This window comes from Equus caballus, chromosome 15, assembly GCF_041296265.1.
Source record: "Equus caballus isolate H_3958 breed thoroughbred chromosome 15, TB-T2T, whole genome shotgun sequence".
Lineage (NCBI taxonomy): Eukaryota > Metazoa > Chordata > Mammalia > Perissodactyla > Equidae > Equus > Equus caballus.
Genome location: NC_091698.1, coordinates 33462511 through 33469899, shown reverse-complemented (window position 1 = coordinate 33469899; position 7389 = coordinate 33462511). Strand labels below are relative to the sequence as shown.

General features: G+C 41.5%; 1 non-coding gene across 1 annotated transcript; it reads left to right on the top strand.

Moving 5' to 3' along the window:
* Positions 1-2893: 2893 nt before the first annotated feature.
* On the top strand, positions 2894-3028 carry LOC111768252 (small nucleolar RNA SNORA70). Its single transcript, XR_002800431.2, has one exon. It is a non-coding gene; the product is annotated as a small nucleolar RNA SNORA70 (small nucleolar RNA).
* The last annotated feature ends 4361 nt before the right edge of the window (positions 3029-7389 follow it).

The following is a 7389-nucleotide window of genomic DNA, read 5'->3' as shown; positions in this document are numbered from 1 at the left end:
ACTAGGGTGGCATTAGATCACACAAAACCTTGACTGCTTTACTACAGAGTTTCTACCTTAGTTTCTAGGTAATGGAGAGCCACCATGGAATTTTAAATATAAGACTGACATCGTAAAATCTTCATGGAAGGGGTAAGAATTCGCTGTGTGACACCTGAGGTGCAAGAAATGTTACATTCTTTTGTGTTCCAAAATTCAATCAAGTTTGCTTCAACCCGCATTTGCCAGGGTTGGCAAAAAAACAGGTGCTTTGGAGATGGTGGTCGTGAGGAGGTGTTTTCCCCAGCCTCTCAACTTCATTAGGATCACATGAGAGTTCTGGAAGCTTACGGGTGTCCTAAAGAGAAATCTCTCAGCCTGTGGCCCGAGCTTTGCTGTTTCTTCCTACCCCGGAGGAGCATGGCTAAATAACTTGCAGAGTCCACTGTGAAATGAAAATGCAGAGCCCCTTGGTCAAAAATTATTAGGAATTTTGAGGTGAAGACAGCAGAGTATTTAAACCAAGTGTGAGGCCCTTCTGCAAGTGGGACTCGGGGTGACTGCACAGATCTCAGACCCATGAAGCTGGCCCTGCCTTGAGGGCCGGCAACCCTGGGTGGGATACACTTCTCTGCCACGCTAAGCTCTGGGAGTCTCCACTGTGTTTCCCCAAAGCTTGCTGCTCATTGCAGAGGCCCTGGGCTTTCACCACGTCACCACCAGCTGTGACTCGGCCTTGCTCCTTCAGTCCCTCCTTGATTTTCTTATCATCTAAGCCTGGGTTTTCCTGAAAGTAGAACCTGAAACAAGGACTTGGGTGCGGTAGTTATTTAGGAAGTTGACCCAGAGCAAGAGTGAGAGATATAGGGAGTGAAAGAGGCCAAGACAATATATGCATGTGTAGGTGAGCTGGCCATGGCTGACCACCCCTGCCAGCAACTACTGCTGGAGTAAGAAGTGAGGCCAACAGAATTAAAGTAGTGCACAAAGTGTGTCCCTTAGAATGCTTCCCAAATGTTAGTGTGCACACAAATCCCACGGGGATATATGGCTAAAATACAGGTTGTGACTCAGTAGGGCTGGGGTGGCACTTGAGATTCTGCATTTCTGAAAACTCCCAGGTGCTGCTGGGGCTGCTGGTCTGCAGATGACATTTTGATCCACAAAGCATTGCACCAAACTGCGGGATACACCTCAATCTCAACCCTCAGCCGCTCCTCCTGTCTCTCCAAGAGCTCAGACTTGGTGTCCAAGCTTTTAGCACCCAAAGTTCAAGGGCAGGGGAGGAGATAGAGATCTCCTTCTGTCTACAACCTAGAAGACAAATGGTAGTTAATTTCCTCATCAAGTTATCTGGACAGTTCTATTTGAAAAAGATAATACAGGTGTCAGCATGAGGCACAGAGAAGAATCATGGAGAGGTGAGAGGTAGCTCCATCAGGCAAGAGTCAACAAGGGCCTGAATTGGAGTCCCCTGAGGATCAGAATGGAAGGAGCCAGAAGAGAATTTTCAGGGGTGAATGATGAACTCAGCTGTTAAGGAGGCCAACAAGATGCTAGCAGGAGAGTGAGAGGGAAGGAATGAAGGTGGCCCTAGAGTTTTAGTCTGGATGTGCCTAGAATGATGAGGATGCCATTAACCAAGGGACGCAGAAAGTGCAGTAGCTTGTGGGGGAAAATAAGTTCAGTTTTTGTCACACTAAGTTCTAGGAGCTGTACATCCTTATATCTAGAAGAAATCCTAGGTAACAATCTAGGCAAGAAGAAAGGACAACGAAACGGTAAAAGAAATACAATAATGACTATCAGATGAGTATGGATGTGAAATATGAAATTTTTAGAAATAATGTGAGGAAATGGTTATTGAATGGAAGAAAATTTAAAATAATGAGGGAGTGGGGGGGCCTGTTTTGGTCACATAGGGCAATACTACTAAGAATTCTAGGGGAAATAGAAACCTTTGCTCATAAGCAGGTATGCAGTATTTTCTTCTATAACAAACTGGGAAATCTTTTGGAAAATCTTTGAAGCTTCCAGGAGAGCCAAACTGGTCCCTGCCATGTCTGCTCCATCGTTAAATATAGAATCTGAGATCCCAGAGTGACTGGTCTGGTATCTTTTATGAGCACAGCTTGTACACAAAATGGTCTTCTGTGTTCCTTTTTAATGTGGTCAAGTGAATATACTTTGGAATGTAAATTTATTTTCTTAGCTTTTTTCTTTTTTTTACTAACAATTTTACAGAAAAGAAAAATCATACACATAAAACAACTTGCTACAGTTTTTTGGATCTTTCTTCAATCCTTATCAGTGTACATATGTAAGATTTATGAGTTCCTTATGGGATTGGCTGTGATCACATATTCCACTCATCCCTGTTCACAGCACCCTTTGCAATGTGACCTAGATGTTCCTCTCATCAAGACACGGAGTCTATTGCCTCTCCTCTTGAATCTCTGCTGGCCTTGTGACTGGTCTATTGCCTCTCCTCTTGAATCTCTGCTGGCCTTGTGACTGGTCTATTGCCTCTCCTCTTGAATCTCTGCTGGCCTTGTGACTGGCTTTGACCAAGAGATTGCAGTTTCTGCTCTTTCCCTCTTGTGATGCTGCCACCATCATGTGAAGAAGCTGGACCTAGCTTCCTTGCTGTGAGAGACCACGTAGAGAGAGAAAGGTGTACTCTTCACCCTGCACCAAACTCCAGACATGTGATTGACGCCATCTGAGACCATCCAGCCCCAGTCAAGCTGTCAGATGACTGCAATCACATGAGTGACCCCAGGCTGGGCCAGCCACAACACTATGCAGCTGCACCCAGCCCAAATTGTTAACCCACAGAACTGTGAGCAAATAAAATGATTGTTGTTTTAAGCCACTAAGTTTTAGGTAGTTTGCATGCATAATAGATTGCTGTCTGCAGCCAATTAAGCCGACCATGTCCTTTTCCCCATGGAGGCCAGATGTGCAGTGGCTGCAAACAGCAGCCTCCTTGGTAGTGTATGCAGCCTGTTGCTTGTATGGGTTGCCCTAAGGGGCCTTGGAGACAGCCTTTTCCAGTAGACATTTCGTGTCAGATGCCATGCCCAGTGTAGGCTCCAAACCGGTATGCGAGGTGCCTTTGTAAAGTCCCAGGGCACAGTGGCTAGGGTCCACATTGGCCAAGTCATCATGTCCATCTGCACCAAGCTGCAGAACAAGGAGCATATGATTGAAGCCCTATGCAGGGCCGGGTTCAAGTTCCCCGGCCGCCAGAAGATCCACATCTCCAACACGTGGGGCTTTACTAAGTTTAATGCAGATGGATTTGAAGACATGCTGGCTCACAAGCGGCTCATCCCAGATGGCTGTGGAGTTAAATACATCACTAATCGTGGCCCCCTGGACAAATGGCGAGCCCTGCACTCATGAGAGCCTCGGCACTGCCCTCTTCTTACTCACGCCCATTAAGAAATCCTACTTACTATCAAAAATAAAAAAAATAGTAGATTTCTGATATAACTGGGTACGTGAAATTTGCATTCTAATTTTGGAATTATTATTATCTTGGATATAATTTGTCACGTATTTGGATAAATTGCAAGTTAACGGTTTAAAATGACTATATGTAGTTCTATTGCATTACTTTACCATAGTTTACTTAAACTTTTCCCAATAACTGGACATTTGGTTTGTGAAAAATTTTTCATTTTTGTGTACAATATTGTTCAAAACCTCTTTGCACAAGTGGTTTCTAAAATTTTTCCCTGTTATTTTCCTAGGGAATTTTCTCACCAAAAATGGAATCAGTGCGTGAAAGAATGTCAAGTGTTAACTCTCGTTACATATTGCCCGACTGCTTTCCAAAAGATTATCAATTTACAGTGAAGCCAGCAGTATACTTATCTCCCCATACTCATTTAGCAAACGTTCTAAATATTTAGCAATTTTTAAATTAAAGTGTAACATATATATAGCAAAGTATGCAAGTCTTAACTATATATCTATTAATATTTATAGACAGAGAGAGAAAGAAAGAGATAGAGAGAGAGACAGCTAGACAGATTCCGTGTAGTCACCCCCAGGTGAAGATTCAGAACGCTTCCAGCTCCCCAGAAGTTTCTCTTGTCCCCTTCCCAGTCAATACCACCCCCAGAAGTGACCACTATTCAGATTTCCACCCCCCGAGATTAGTTTTGTTTAATCTTGAACTTTGTATAAATGGAATCATACAGTCATACTCTTGTGTGTCTACCTTTTTTCCCTCATCATTCTATCTGTGAAGTTTATCCATGTTGTTGTTGTGTATGGTGGTGGTTCATTCTTTTTTAATGGATGAATATTATTCCGTTAAATGAGCATGCCACACTTTCTTTATCCAATCTTCATTTGATGGACATTTGAGTAGTTTTCAGTTTGGTGCTATTAAATAGTGGTTTTTAATTTTTTTTCACTTATTTTAACAGTTTAATAGATGTGCATTGGTATCTTAGAGGTGTTTCAACTTTAACTTCTTCAATCACTGTGGTAGTGTAGCAGAGGAGAGACTAGAGGTAAGTCTGAATGAGTGAGCAGGGACGAGATTATAAAGGATTCTGTGAGACATGCTGAGGAACTTGGACTTTGTGGCGTGGACAGAGAGAAGTCACTGAGGGATTTGAAGCAAGGGAGGGAACTAATCAAACTTCACATTTTAGAAAAACAACTCTAGCAGTGGGGAGGAGAATGGATGGTTTGAGGAAAAGTGTGAAGGTAGAAGATTTCCAGGCAGAAGACCATGGTGATAGCACAGTGAGAGCTGAGCTGGCCCTCAACAACAGCAGCAGCAGCAACGGAACTTAATGTCTGTTGAGATTTGAGGCATGAGGAAGTGGAAAGATCTAACTAAAGGTCTCTGCTGGGTAACTAGGCTAGCAATAGATGCATTGACTAAGATAAGGACTGGGGATAGGGAGCAAGAGGAGATAGCACTGCAGAAGAGATAAAGAGTTCATTTTGGATATGCTGAATTTGAGATACTGTGGCATGTCCAGGTGGAGAGGACCACATATTTGTCAACTGGATATGTCGGTCTAGAGTTCTGGAAGCGGTCCTGCTAGAGACAGAGATTTAGGAGTTTATCAGCACATAGGTAGAAGAAGAGCCTGGAAGGTAGATAAGCTTAATTAGAATAATCACCGAGGTGAAGAGGGTGGGCAGTGAGAAGGGAAGCCAAGGAAGAAGCCTGAAGAAGAGAGGCCCAAATTAAACGAGAAAGATGTGGGTCTTAGAAGTCCGGGGGTGCATATGTCATTTTGAATTAGTGTTTTCATGTACTTTGGATAAATACCAAAGATGCACCACTATGTTCGTTGCAGCATTATTCACAATAGCCAAGACTTGGAAACAACCTAACTGCCCATCAACAGATGAATGGATAAAGAAGATGTGGTGTATATATATATATATATATATACAATGGAATACTACTCAGCCATTAAAAAGATGAGATTGTGCCATTCCAGGTAACGTGGCTGGACCTCGAGGGTATTATACTAAGCAAAATGAGTCAGATGGAGAAAGATGAAAACCATACAATTTCACTCACATGTGGAAGGTAAACAAACAAACAAACACATTGATGTGGAGAACAGATTTGTGGTTACCAGATGGGGAGGGGTGGGGGAAGGACAAAAGGGGTAAAGGGGCACATGTATATGATGATGGATGGCAACTAGATTTTTGGTGGTGGATGCAATATAGTCTATACAGAAGTCAAATAGAATGATGTACACCTGAAATTTATATAATGTTATAAATCAATGTGACCTCAATAAAATAAATTTAAAAAAAAAAAAGAAGTCCAAGGGTTGAAAATTTCAAAAAGAGATACCTACAGAGAGGCAGGTGAGATAAGGACTGCATAGTAACCTCTGGTTTGGAAATTAGATCATTGGTGAGCTCAGCCTAGCAGTTTCAGGGGAGTGATAGGTGTCAGGGCCAGATTGTAGCCAGTTGAGGAAACAGATGGAGGTAATTAGACTTCCCTTTTGGAGAATTTAGTTGCAGACAAAAAGAAAGATGACAGCATCAAACGACCAAGGTCAGTTTGTTTGTTTGTTTGTTTTTAAAGTGACAGAGATCTGAGCATATTTATAGGCTATAGAGACCAAAAGATTGAACAAGCGTGGGAGGGAGGCAATGATTGATGGAATAGGATCCTGGAGCTGGGAGTGGGAGATCGAGGTTATGTGTAGAGATAGACGTGTTGCATAGGGAGAGGGCCATCTCACCCTCTGAGACTGAAGGAAGGGCACTAAGACCCCAACAGAAGATGGAAATCATCAATTTTGGGGACACCACCCTGCCTAGTGCTGTGGTTTGCCCCAGAAGATTTCAGGAACCTGGGTATAGGTGGAATGTTGGCTTCTCTTACTGTTGATCACTAAGCTAGTCTAGATTGTCAATATTTTAAGTAATGGCAAAAAAGTCATTTTTTCATTAGTTCTTTTTTTCTTAAAAAATATAATATTACTGGTCTGGCCCAGTGATGTAGTGTTTAAGTTCGCATGCTCGGCTCCTGCAGCCCAGGGTTCATGGATTTGGATCCCCAGTGCAGACCTACACACCACTCATCAAGCCACGCTGTGGAGGTGTCCCACATACAAAATAGAGAAAGACTGGCACAGATGTTAGTTCAAGGACAATTTTCCTCAAGGAAAAAGAGGAAGATTAGCAATGGATGTTAGCTGAGGGCCAATCCTCCTCACCAAAAAATAAATAAATAAAATAATAAATAAATAAATATAATATTACTAAACACATTTGAATGCCTGATCTCATTTCCCTCCCCTTCTCCTCTGAGGTAACCACTGTTCTGAAGTGGCAACACGTCATTCTCAACAGTTAATGTTCTATTTTCACTAAGCAAATATTATCCCTAACTAATATAATATACAGCATTGTTTTGTATATTTTAAGACTTAATAAAGTCGTATCATATTGTATTTATTCTGCAACTTGCTTCTTTTACTATTAGATTTTTTTAGATTTATCCATATTAACCCATATGGATGAAATTAGCTCTGATTATTTAGCTGCTGTGTGATTTTTCTTTGTATAAAAGTTACAATTTATCAATTCTCCAGTTTTATTCAAGTGTTTCATTATTACAAAAAATCAACATGTGCAAGATTTTCTCTAGAATGATGATTTCCACATTAAAAGAACATGTCTCCTGTGTTTGTTAGGTGCTGTTGTATTAACGTCAATTAGATAAAGTTGCTGAATAGTGCTGTTGAAAGCTCTGTGTCTTTACTGACTTTTTGCCTTCTTGTTCTAGCAATTGCTGAGATGAATATTAAACTCTTAAAACATGATTATGGATTCGTCTATATCTCCCTTTAGTTCTGTAGTTTTTGTTTAGAGTATTTTCAAATTTTGTTACTAGGTGCA